General features: G+C 49.7%; 1 protein-coding gene and 1 non-coding gene across 2 annotated transcripts in view; one reads left to right on the top strand and one right to left on the bottom strand.

Annotated features, from left to right (window-relative positions):
• The window catches only part of P2RY6 (pyrimidinergic receptor P2Y6), a 34,208-nt gene extending 28,741 nt beyond the window's left edge, over nucleotides 1-5,467 (bottom strand). The window contains exon 1 of the mRNA XM_061149693.1: nucleotides 5,376-5,467. The gene's annotated coding sequence lies outside the window, so the exon portion shown is untranslated. The remainder of the gene's footprint in view (nucleotides 1-5,375) is intronic.
• Nucleotides 5,468-7,060: 1,593 nt separating this feature from the next.
• Nucleotides 7,061-7,133, top strand: TRNAG-UCC (transfer RNA glycine (anticodon UCC)). Its single transcript has one exon. It is a non-coding gene; the product is annotated as a tRNA-Gly (tRNA).
• Nucleotides 7,134-12,674: the final 5,541 nt, after the last annotated feature.

Genomic DNA, 12,674 nt, shown 5'->3' with positions numbered 1-12,674 from the left:
ATCCAGAGCCAAGTCCTCACAGAGTGGAATGAAGTGTGAACTTCGAGCAAAAGCACTGGTGTCCTTCGATGGCAGGTCAGGAATGTGCCTGGAGGCCTCACCTCAACCTAATGAATCAGATCCTCAAGGGATGGAGGCAGACACTGACACTTGAAAAGCACTGATATAGAACATCCCATACAGAGCCAGCCCCTCATCCTGTCAGTTCTCCCAGGATGGCTAAGGCCCATTCAGGTAATCTATACTGGCAACCCCAGAACTCACCAGAGTGCTTATACTGTCTCACTTAATCCTCACAAACCCACACAAAGTAGGTACCATGATTATTACCATAACAGAGACGGGAACGTGAGGCACACTGGGCGGATAGGTAACTTGCCCAAGGTTCGTAAAGGTAGTAGTAGCAAAGCCAGGATTTGGACACTGCTCCACTGTGCACCAATGTTTCCATGTCTGGGTGGGAGTCAGTATGGTGGGAAAGGCAATTTAAAAAAAAGTGAAAAATTCAAGAATCAGTGGATGTTCTCATGAGAATCTAGCAAATACCAGATTTTACTGGTCGATGGCTTTAGAACTTGCATCTCTGTGCATAAAGGGCTAGAAGCAGCTCAGACAAAAGCCACACATGCCGCATGATCCTATTAGAGGCAGAGCAGAAGGACAGCAGCAGAAACCTAGACTGAGATGGTGACTGAGCTTGCTGGCAGCCAAAGTAAAAGGTGGGAGGTAGGGAGGCTGCGAGGATTCCAGAGCTCGGCCAGAGTCACAGGGCTGGAGACAAGGTGACCACTGGAGGGATACAAGGGAGGCAGGTTCACTGGGGCTTGATAATTGAATGGGGGAATGGGGAATAATGAGAAATGAGGAAGAAGCCAAGGATGCACCCAAACCCTTCCTTCCTGTTAGGGTGACTGCAGGGCAGAGAGCACACAGGCAAAGACTGGACAGTGCCTCACACAGCAGGTGCCTGGTGAGTGTGTGCCACCTGTCCCCTGCTCTTCATTCATGCCAACGCCTGCTCATACCAGGGCCACTCCCACCTTCCCCCCCACCTCACTCAGCCTAGAGGCTCAGGACCCTCCTGGCTTCACTCTTCCATCAATCTCTTGGGGGTTCCTGGTTTACGACCCCAGCCTCCAGAGCCACTGCCTGAGCTCCTTCCTTCAGTTGTCAGCTCGGGGGCCGGGGAGTGACCATAGGGAAATAATCAGGGCAAATTTCGTGAATCAGCAGGCCTGCTGCCCAGGGCTCCGGGCAGGGCTGGCAGTGGAAATGCTACAGGACAAGGGGTGACACCCAGGGAATTCCCCCCATCTCTTAAACTCTCCACCAATACAGGGTTCTGCCCAAGGAAATTGCCCCCACCCCACCCCTCCACCCTGCCCCTCAGTTCTTTAAGTTCTGAGACCAATTTCTCACATGGGGGCTATGGCTGAGTGGAGAGAAGGGAAGAGGGAGCACAATCATGGTGCCTTCTGCTGTATTTTCACTTCTCTTCATCTGCTCATTCATTTCTTTATTCTCTCCTCACTCATTCGGGCTTCCCAGGTGGTACTACTGGTAAAGAACCTACCTGCCAATGCAGGAGACGTGAGAGAGGTGGATTTGATTCCTGGGTGGGTAAGATCTCCTGGAGGAGGGCATGGCAACCCACTCCAGTATCCATGGACAGAGGAGCTTGGCGGGCTACAGTCCATAGGGTCACAAAGAGTCGGACACGACTGAAGCGATTTAGCACGCACGCTCCCTCATTCAACTAATATTTATAGACTGGTCCAAGGACTGGGTCTCCAAGATAGTGCTGGTGTCCCCAGTGGTCAGAGAGAGAGATCAGGGAGTTTTAGTCCTGCAAACCAGATTGCCAGAGGAAAGTGACTTTTTTGTCCAAAGTCACACAGCTGAAGCGGGGGCTGGCCATCAGCTCTCCACTTGCAGCCCACGCTGAGTTCAGATTCGGCTGTGCTTTAAAGGTGCTGTTCTTACTAGCACCACAGGAATCTTTCCTATGATCTAAGGTGCTTGGAGAGTCTCTCAGACATGATAATGTTTGCCTTTGGGTTCTCCTCAGCCCCATTTCTTGTTCTTTCCCTTCTTTGTGTCTCCTCCAAGAGCCCAGTGATCCCACAAATCCCTCATCCTGTGGGGAACGATGACAACTCGGGATCTGAACAGTTTCCTCTCCTGGGACACCCTCTCTTGAACCATGATCTACTCCAAGCACCTCCCTTGCCCTGATGAGAAGGAACCCCTGGGTTCACTGTCATTCCTCCTAGGCAGCATGTGGTCATGGACCAAGGACCTTCCCTCAGCCCAGAGGAGCAGTTCCAATGGCTGTGGCTTGGTTGTGCAGGCCCTTTCCTGGGGGCTTCTCAAATAATTCTGCTGAAGTGACCTCTAGTGTATCTTTCCTGGTAGTTTATAAACTTGAAAGTGTCAGACTGCCAGAGCCAAGGTCAGAATCCTTGAATACTGGAGCTGGAATCAGGAAATGTTATAGCTGGAGGAAAGAAGTTGGAATTGGGATTCCAGGCTTTTTTAGAATGCTTGAGTTGAGATTACAGACTCTTAGAGCTAGGGCTGTAGAATCATAAATAATGAGAGCTGGAATTACAGATCAAAGGAAATGAGAGACAGAAATGATGTCAGCATTACTCCATTCCACCCCTGAGATAGCCAAGAAGAGAGAGCCGACCCTGGTCACCCAGCCCGTGGAGTCTGGGCCAGGCCTTCCGCTGCCCCACAGAGCTCTGTTCTCCAGATCTCCCAGAGTGGCAGCCAGGGTCTCTGGGGCCGAGGCACTCCCTGCCTGGGGAGAGTGGGGACAGTGGGGACAGTGGTCTGCTGCTCCCCTATCCTGAGCCTCACTGCCAGCCCATCACAGCACCCCGCCACCACCCTGGATATATTTAGGTGCCCTCCCTAAATAAGTTTCCACAGCTCTGGCCACTGCCTTTTATGTCCCCTCCTCCTCTGAGGCCTCCAGGCATCTTCTCTAAACTGACCTAATGAAATCCCCAGGAACAAGGGCTCTTGCCCGGCCAAGGCAAACATTTCTCCACCAGAACGAAGCCCGGCCTGAGGGGTCTCCTAGTCCACTCAGTCTGGAGCTCAGACCCACCTGCTCGAACTCTGACACTGCAGCCTCCCTCTAGCTCCCAGGGCCTGCTCTGGCCCGAGGACCACACATCCTTGATCCTGCTCGTCTTAACTTTCTTCATTCCAGGCAGAGACCACCCCTGCCCCTGCCGTTGACAGTCCCCAAACACACACACACACACACACACACACACACACACGTGCACACACACACACACACTCGAGAGCACAGGCCAGCATTCTTCTGTTTCCTCTGGTGTTTGTTGGGAGAGAGGCCTCCGTCCCAGCCCCACTCTGCCCTGGCACCTCTCCTCTCAGCCTCTCTCCCACGCTTCATCCCAGGCCTTGCCAGAGACTCAACATCTTCCCCTTTCAGACTGAATCTTCCCAGGAGCCAGAGAGTCACTGAGAGTTCAATAGTGATAGAGGCTGGAGACAGGAATGGATCCCTCAGGCATTCTTAAATGGGAGACCCTTAGACTCCCACCTGCCCAGCTCCAGGCCAATCATTGGCTCTGTGGAATCGGAGACTTCTTAGGGCAGGAACAGAACTACTATGGGGGGGGGGGGGCTCCATCACTATCATTATAGTTTTATAACCTGTTAAGGGTTTTTATGTGCCAAGCACTTTACATCCAGGAACTCATTCAGTCCTCACAATAACCCTACAAGGCAAACACAATTAAAGTCTCCATTTTACAAAGGAAGAAACTGAGGCACAGAAAAGTTTTGCCCTAAGTCCTACATGTAGAGAGTGCCAGAGGTAGGATTTAAACCAGGCCTTGACAACGCAACTGCCTTGACAGTCCCAGGTGGTGACGTGCTATAGGAACTCCCTTCCCCATGGTCCCCTGGGGTCCTGTAGCCTTTTTCTGCCCAGCCAGTGCAGAAAAGATGAGAACATTATTGATGGTCAAGTGTTCCTCCTGAGAAGCCCAGTTTCCCTGCCCCTGCACTAGAGATGACCAAGACAGACTCCAACACAGTTTCCCCATGCAAGACACACCCCAACTCCACTGTGACCCCTTCCTTCACACAGTACACGTGGCCACACACAGCTCCAGCTTCCCAACACACAACTCTGCCGCACACATGCACACACACCATGTACCAGTCACACTGCCACACTCCCCCAGGAGGTCTAAGCCCTGCCATCTCAGTTTGGAGGACAGGTAGGGGATTCCTCCTACTTTGCAGGTGCCAGAGGGCTCCCAGCAGGATAAACCCAGCTTATCACCAAGCCCTGTGTCAACTCACTGGATAGGAACTTACCAAACGATATTTTTGTGCACTCTACAAAAACATTACATAGAGGGTTGCAAAATCCACATGAGTTTTGAAGATTAAACAATGAGACTTCAAAGAAGCTTCTCGTGTGTGTGTGTGTGTGTGTGTGCATGTGTTTGCTCACCCATGCACACCTGTGGGAGAGTGAGCATGGGAATAGCTGCACTTCCTCCAACCAGATCCAGGGTGAGCTTTCACTCTCCCAAGCCCTTCGGGGTGCTGGGTAAAAAAGCCAGAACCACCCTAGGGTCATGGGAAATGATCTGTCAGTAGTAAGAGCTGCATGAATGCTTCTCATCTTCCATAATTTGGCTCAGCATGCTTCATAGAGCCATGGATGTGCCACACATAGTGAGCACACATTTCACGACAGGCACAACAAGCATGCATGCACCATCACGTGATGGTTCCCACCACACAGTGGGCACACACCCTGGGCACACACGTGGAACCCCCAGGTTACCCTGGCACAGTCACTCACAGCCGTAGGTAAGTACCACACAAACTTTTTGCATGCAGAAAGTGAAAGAGTTAGTCGCTTCAGTCTGGTGGGACTCTTTTCGACCCCATGGCCTGTAGCCCACCAGGCTCCTCTGTCCAGGGAATTCTCCAGGCAAGAATACTGGAGTGGGTTGCTGTTCTCTTTTCCAGAGGATCTTCCCGACCCAGGGATCAAACCCGGGTCTCCTGCATTTCAGGCAGACTCTTTACCGTCTGAGACACCAGGGAAGCCACAGTTCACTGGTCACACACAGCAAGCAGGCACCATCGCTAACTGCATACACCCAGTACACACACGTTGCCCACATTAATTTCTTAAACACTGCTCACAATAACCCCCGCCTCACCCCCAACACACACACTCTCCATCCCACACCCACACTCACTTCCGGGAACCCTACCTGGGGCGCCAACGCGTGGGCAGACCTGCCCTGTACCCATGCGCCCCGACACCGCCTGCCCCTCGGTCCCCTGCCCCGCACAGTCCTCACCTGGACCGCGCAGCACCAGTGCCGCGGGACCGGGGACGGCGCTCTCTTCGACTGTCGGCTAGGAGGCAACCTCCTGAATCCAAGCGTAGCGTGGGCAGCGGCAGCAGCTCAGACCACGGGGGCCTCCCGGCTCCTCGCGCCGCAAGAGCAAGGAGGCGGGGAAGGGGTGTGGCCCTGCAGCCCTGCGCCGGCGCTGGAGTCCGTCCAGCCGGGCTGGGCAGGGCTGCCCGCTGCTGGGGGCTCCGAGGGAGATATAGATTTGGAAGAGGCCACAGGTGTCAGGGTCTGCTGCTCTGAACTGGGACCCAGGACCCCTGGACTCCATACCAGATTCCCTCACCTCTTCTACCTTCCCTTGGCCTCAGTTTCCCCCTTTGTGTTGGGGCCAGGGGTTTAAGTGGTTATTCTGACTTTCCAGCTCTGACATTCTGGAGTTCTGGGATAATGAAAGGGAAGGAAGGATAAACATAAACGCTATTTCTTGAGCATCTACTATGTGCCAGGCATCCTGCTAAGTGTTTTAATACATTACCTCGTTTAATCTTCACAACGATTCCAGAAGTATTATCCTTATTTTACAGATGGTGAAACTCAAGCACAGAGAAGTGAAGTGACTTGCCCAAAGTCACACAGCTAGTAAGCGGCAGATCTGAGATTTGAACTCAGTCCAACTCCAAAGCCCAAGTACCCCAAGTGGATTGGTGGCACATTCCGTACCATACGCTGTTCCCAGATCCTCATAATAATCTCAGGAGCTTGCCATTACAAATCCATTTGACGGATTAAGAAACTGAGGTTCAGGGAGATTATTTTACTCCAGGTCACCCAGCTACTGAGACATCCTACTAAAGATGGGGGTGGGAGTGATACTGGGCTAGTATAATGAAAGTGCCTGGCACATCATTGGTGCTCATCATTGTCAGTATTCCTCCTGTCACTCCTCCTCCCTCTCTTTTATCTCCTAAGCTCTCTCTCCTTTTTTAACATTTAAAATTTTTTATTTATTTTATTTATTTATTTTTGGCCATGCTGGGTCTGTGTCACTGTGGGGGCTTTTCTCTAGTTTTGGTGCTTGGGTGTCTTCTCATTGCAGTGGCTTCTCTTGTTGTGGAGCACAGGCTCTAGGGCAGGCAGGCTTCGGTAGTTGTGACAAGTGGGCTGAGTAGTTGCAGTTCCCAGATTCTAAAGCACGGGATCAGTCGTTGTGGTGCACTGGCTTAGTTGCTTCTTGGCATATGGGATGATCCCAGATAAGGGATCAAGCTCGAGTCTCTGGCAGGTGGACTCTCCACCACTGAGCCTCCAGGGGAGCCCTCCTCAGCTCTCTTATGCACAGTGGCCTCGAATTCTCTCATCTTGGAAACCTCCCCTGACCTGTAGCCCTCAGACTAGCCAGCCCCTCCTCTTGGCTGCCATTGCAGCTTTTAGTCACCAGTTATTGAGTTCCTATGTGACAGGTTCTGTGCTAGGACTGTGGATCTAAATCAGTAGGAGACTCCAGATAGTGCTGGCCTCATGGAGTTTATAATCTAGTGGGGGCCCTAGTTGTTAAATAGTCACATAAATTAATATGTAATTACCTATTGTGGTAAGTGCTTAGAAGGAAAAGTGAAGCTTAGGGGAGATAGTATAATGGGAGTGGGAGGGGGAAGGCATCTAGTTTAAATTGAAAGATTTAGGGGAATTCCCTGGTGGTCCAGTGGTTAGGATTCTGCACTTCCACTGCAGGGGGCATGGGTTCAACCCCTGGTCAGGGAACTAAGATCTCACATGCCCTAGGCTCACTCAGCCAATAAATAAATTGTAAGTTTTGGGAAGATTTCCCAGAGGCCAGAGTGAGGAGTTGGCCTTGGCCTCAGTCAGGTGAAAGTTGGGGGAAGAGCGTCTCAACCAGGGAAAATTTGAAGAGGGTGAGACAGGAAAGGGTTTGGCTGAAGCTCAGCCAGAGTGGGTAGTGCCACATCAGCCAGGAGGCTTGGTGGGAGATGGGGCTGAAGGAGCAACAGCAGCAGCCAGCCCAGAGCCCAAAATCAGGACTTTGGCCTTTGAAGAACCGTGGGAGTCATTAAAACATTTAGAGCAGTAGAGTGATGTAATCAGATATCCTTTTTTTTATGGGGGTATAGTTGATGTATAACATTTTATGAGTGTTGGTTGTACAGCATAATGATTCAGTATTTGTATATCCAATATCATTTTAATCAGTGTCTCCAGCTGCTAGATGGAGATTAAGGAATGGGTAGGAGGGGCAAGGTGGCAGCAGGTCTCCACGTAGGAGTCTGTTTTAGCATCTGAGAAAAGATGATGGCAGCTGGCCCAGGAAGGATGTGGGGGATGGAGTTTGAAAGCCAGAGCAGGGATATTTGGTGTCATGAACTGTGGTCATACTGTAGTCCCCCTGACCCGAGGGGCCTTGAGGTGCGGCCATAGCAGAGGGGCGGGGTAGTGGTGGTGGTGGTTGCTGCCAGTCCTTTGTGGGGAGAAAGTGTTTACCTGTGACTCAAGGGACTTGGGTCTCTAGAAACCCTCACTTAGGGAAGCTCTCCTCTCCCTTCATGGTAGTCCTTCCAAACCCTCCCTCTTCACAAACTCTAACTCACTGACATCCCAGCCTCGTCTGCTACCTGACTCACCAAAAAATTCACTCAACAAATGCTCACTGGTCTTCCCAGGTGGCGCTTGCCAGTGCAGAAGACAGTAAGAGACATGGGTTCAATCCCTGGGTTGGGAAGATTCCCTGGAGGAGGGCATGGCAACCCACTCCAATATTCTTGCGTGGAGAATTCCACGGACAGAGGAGCCTGGTGGGCTGTAGTCCACGGGGTCGCAAAGAGTCGGACACGACTGAAGCAACTTAGCATGCATGCAATTGTTTACTAGTTCTGACCTGTGTTAGACAGACATTAGGACTGAGGCCAGGCTCAGTGGAGGGCACTCACTTAAGTTCCTGTGCCCCCCACCCCAGCCTTTCTGCTTAGCATCCCCTTCCCCAAGAGGTGGCTCTCCTTCTATCTGAGATGAAGGCCCCAGTAGTGCCCAGAGCTGCTCTCTGCTTCTGCAGCCAGGTCCTCACACCCTTGGGAATCCTGGTCTCCCTCCCTGCTGGCCTGTGAACATGCTTCAGTGTCTTCTCAAGCCTTGCAGGCACCCACTCCAGCCACTGCCTTCTCTTTTCTTCACTGCCAGTGGTCTGAGAAAAGTTGCCTCCTCTGCAGTCCTCAGCCCATTTGTCTAGTCTCTGCTTGCAGAACCTCCCCCTAATGGCCCTTCTAAGGACCCAGTGACCTCCGTGCCCCTGAAGGAGTGCATAGGAAGTCACTTCTAGATACTGTCAGAAACTCCCTGTGTGGTTCCCACAGCACCCTTCTCCTCCTGCTTCCCAGACTCCTCCCAGGGCTCCACCCGATCCTCATCTTTTCTGCTCACTGAGCACATTCTCCCTGGGGCAGGGCAGTGGCTCTCCTCAAATTACCCCTGTGTGCTGGGCACTCACACTTCCCACCTTCAGCCCAGCCATCCTCCTGCACCTCAGACCTACTGCTCCCTGGACTTCTCCCCTCTGATGACTGAAGTGTCCTCTTCTCTACAATAATCTCCCCCAGGCCCTCATCTTCATGACAACACTTCAGCCCAACACCTGCAACACCTGGACAAGACAGCCTATCCTTTCAGTTCCATTGCAGCTGGTATTCAACAAACATTTATTGAATTCCTACTATGTGCCAGGATTAAGGAGGCTTTCTTAAACAAATGCAACAACAAAAAAGAAAAAATCATAAAGGAAAAAAATCAATAAACTCAAGTGTAGTAAAAATTTAGAAGTTCTATTAATCCAAAATACTAAAATAAAAAAAAAGACCACAGACTGAGAGAAGGTATTGCAAAATGTAACAAAGGACTATTATTCAGCACATATAAGTATCTCCTATATACCTATAAGAAGAAACCAAACAACGGAGTAGGAAAATGAGCAAAAAACATGAGCAGGCATTTCACAGAAGAGAAAGCAGGCATGGTCAACACATATATGAAAATACACTCAACCTCACAATCAACCAGGGAAAATTCCATTAAAACCACAATGAAATACCATTTCACACACATCAGACTAGAAAAAATTAAAGAGTTTGATAATACCAACTTTGTTGAGGATGTGGAGAGACAGGAACTCTTATGTACCATTGCTGGGACTAGAAATCGACCACACAAGCTGAAGAACAGTTTGTCAATATCTAGTAGCTGAAGATGTACACGGTCTAAGATTGAATCATTGCACTCCAACATAAATAACCTCGAGAAACTCTGGCAGGTGTAGAAAAATGTACATCACAGCATTGTATCTAAAGCAAAACATTCAGAACAATCTAATTATCTATCAATAAGAGGATGGAAAATACATTTTTATTCAGGTGTCCCGTGCTATCTGAACTCACTCTGCTGATAATTGCTACTGTGACTTTTAAAACTTTTAGCTAAAAAAAAAAAAAAAACTTTTAACTAGTAGAAAACCCAGCTTAAACCTGCAGGTGTTTCCCAGCATGAGCCTGGGTGAGATGACGTGAAGTGAGCTGTGGTGGTAACTCAGCTGTTCAGATAGGATAGGCTTGCACGTCATGCTCAAGTTCCTTAAACTTACTTGGTATGTAATTGTGACAATCTTCTCCTCATTGTTAAGCAAAACTGTCTTCTAAGAAAGTGGGAAAGCCTGAATCTGAGAGGCTGAAGAAAGCCCACTCATTAGAAGAAAACGTGGAAGTAATAAAGCTCATTGAGAGGGCTGAACATGTGCAAGTTGTAAGCTTGGCCAGGCATGTGTGCGTGCTTGCTAAGTTGCTTCAGTCGTGTCTGACTCTTTGCAACCCTATAAGCTGTAGCCTGCCAGGCTCCTCTGTCCATGGGATTCTCCAGGCAAGAATACTGGAGTGGCTTGCCATTTCCTTCTCCAAGGGATCTTCCCAACCCAGGGACTGAACCCAGGTCTCTTATATCTCCTGCATTGGCAGGCAGGTTCTTTACCACTAGCACCACCTGGGAAGCCCTTTGGGCAGGCCTACATCCCCCTCTATCACACATAGGAACTGTCCTATGTGTGAGAAGACAAACATAAAAAGCTCATTCAGTGTCAGATAATGAATCAACCAGTGTTTTAAACGCTTTAGGACTTTATGCAATGATGGAAATATCCTATATCTGCTGTCCAATATGATATGATGGCCTTCAGCTTTATGTGGCTACTGAGAACTTGAAGCGTGTCTAGTACAACCGAGGACCTGAAATTTTTAACTTCATTTACATTTAAATAGTCTCATGTGGCTAGTAGATACCATATTGGACAATACAGCTTTATACTGTGCAGAAATCTCTGGTGATCATTCATTGTTTTAAAGAATTTCAATGATATTGGGATAAAATTAGTTGAAGTTTACGCATGAGCTGGCAACATATTATTTTTCCCAACTAAAATTCTGTAATAGGAGCTTCCATGATGGCTCAGTGGTAAAGAACGCGCCTGTAATGCAGGAGATGCGAGTTTGATCCCTGGGTCTGGAACGTTCCTCTGGAGAAGAAAATGACAACCCACTTCCGTATTCTTGCCTGGAAAATCCCCTGGACAGAGAAGCCTGGTGGGCTACAGTCCATGGGGTCGCTAGAGTCGGACACAACTGAGCACATGCATGCATATGCATGCATGCATGTTGCTGCTGCTAAGTTGCTTCAGTTGTGTCCAACTCTGTGCGACCCCATAGATGACAGCCCACCAGGCTTCTCCATCCATGGGGTTTTCCAGGCAAGAATACTGGAGTGGGTTGCCATTTCCTTCTCCAATGCATGAAAGTGAAAAGTGAATGTGAAGTCGCTCAGTCGTGTCTGACTCTCAGCGAACCCATGGACTGCAGCCTACCAGGCTCCACTGTCCATGGGATTTTCCAGGCAAGAGTACTGGACTGGGGTGCCATTGCCTTCTTCCAATGCATGCATGAGCTTTCACTATCTACAGATTTACTGTTAGGAATGGACTGTGTTCTGATAAAAAGGGAATACCTGTATAAACATATAATGGAATACTATATAACAGAGAAAAAGAATGAACTAGGGCAACATATCAGGAAAGCTAAACCTCACAAGTATAATCAGACTGAAAAAAGAAGTATATGGAAAGATACACACAGTATGATACTATGAGCATAAAGCTTTAAAACATGCAAAATAATACTATATTCATGTATAAAGATATGAATGGGAATGATCAACTGGGTAGAGGTCAGCTTTGATGGGAAGAAGGAGATGAGATTGTCGGGGCACACTAATTAGACTCTGCTTCTCTCCTGACTCCCCACCACCTGCTGCATGCTCTGTAAAGACAGACGGTGAACAGGGCCAGCACAGAGTGGAAGCACGTCCTCTTAGAAGGCTACTCTGTCCCTCATCCCATCAGACAGAGCCTAGGGCCTCCTCTGGCTCCCAAGGCCCCAGTGTTGGCCTCTGATACACCCAATCACTCCAGCCTGATGTCTCTCTCCACATCACTCCCTCATCAGCAGAGATCTTCCAGAACAGGCACTGTGTCTGTCGTTCACCAGCCCTGTTTTCTCTATACTTGGCACAGTGCTCTATAAATAACTAAATGAAGGAACAAATATAGGTCTCTTTGGGGATTTAGAGTCATCATTATCATTCATTTCTTCTCTGACCCTTTCTGTGTGCCCAGTATGGTCCGGGCACTGGGGATACAAACATGAATTGTCTGTGGCTAGTGCCCTCAAGAAGTGTTTGGTGTGGGGAGGGGTAAGCCAGGTTGTGGGGGACACTGGGATGCAGAGACATGGACTGAGGCATAGGGGCCCAGAGAGAGCCCTGACCCAGCCCGGAGACAAGGGGCACAGGGAAGTCAGGGTACAAGTCCTGAGCTGGTGTTTAAGAATAACTAGAGTCATCTGCGTGAAATCAGGGGCGGGGGCAGCATGCAAAGACCTGGAGGTGAGAGAGAACATGGCCAGTTCTGAGACCCTTGTGTGGCTCAGTCCTGTTGGAGGGTCCAGTGGAAGGGAAGAGTGGGCCAGACAAGGCTGAAGATGGGGGAGGGACCAGGTCTTGCAGGGCCATGAATGTCGCTCAAAAGCTTGGTTTAACCTCAGGGCCATAAGAGCCATGGAAGGTATAAGTAGGGGAGAGGCATAATCAGTCATGTCTTAGAAAGTTCACTTGACCCAGCTGCTGTGAGGAAGGACAGGAGAGGAGGCAGGGGACCGGTGAAGGCCAGTGGTCCATGCAGGTGACCAAGGTGGTAGGGGTGCAAGA

Source organism: Dama dama, chromosome 1 (genome assembly GCF_033118175.1).
Source record: "Dama dama isolate Ldn47 chromosome 1, ASM3311817v1, whole genome shotgun sequence".
Classification (NCBI taxonomy): Eukaryota; Metazoa; Chordata; class Mammalia; order Artiodactyla; family Cervidae; genus Dama; species Dama dama.
Note: the sequence above shows the minus strand (reverse complement) of the source record. Positions and strands in the feature narration are given on the sequence as shown.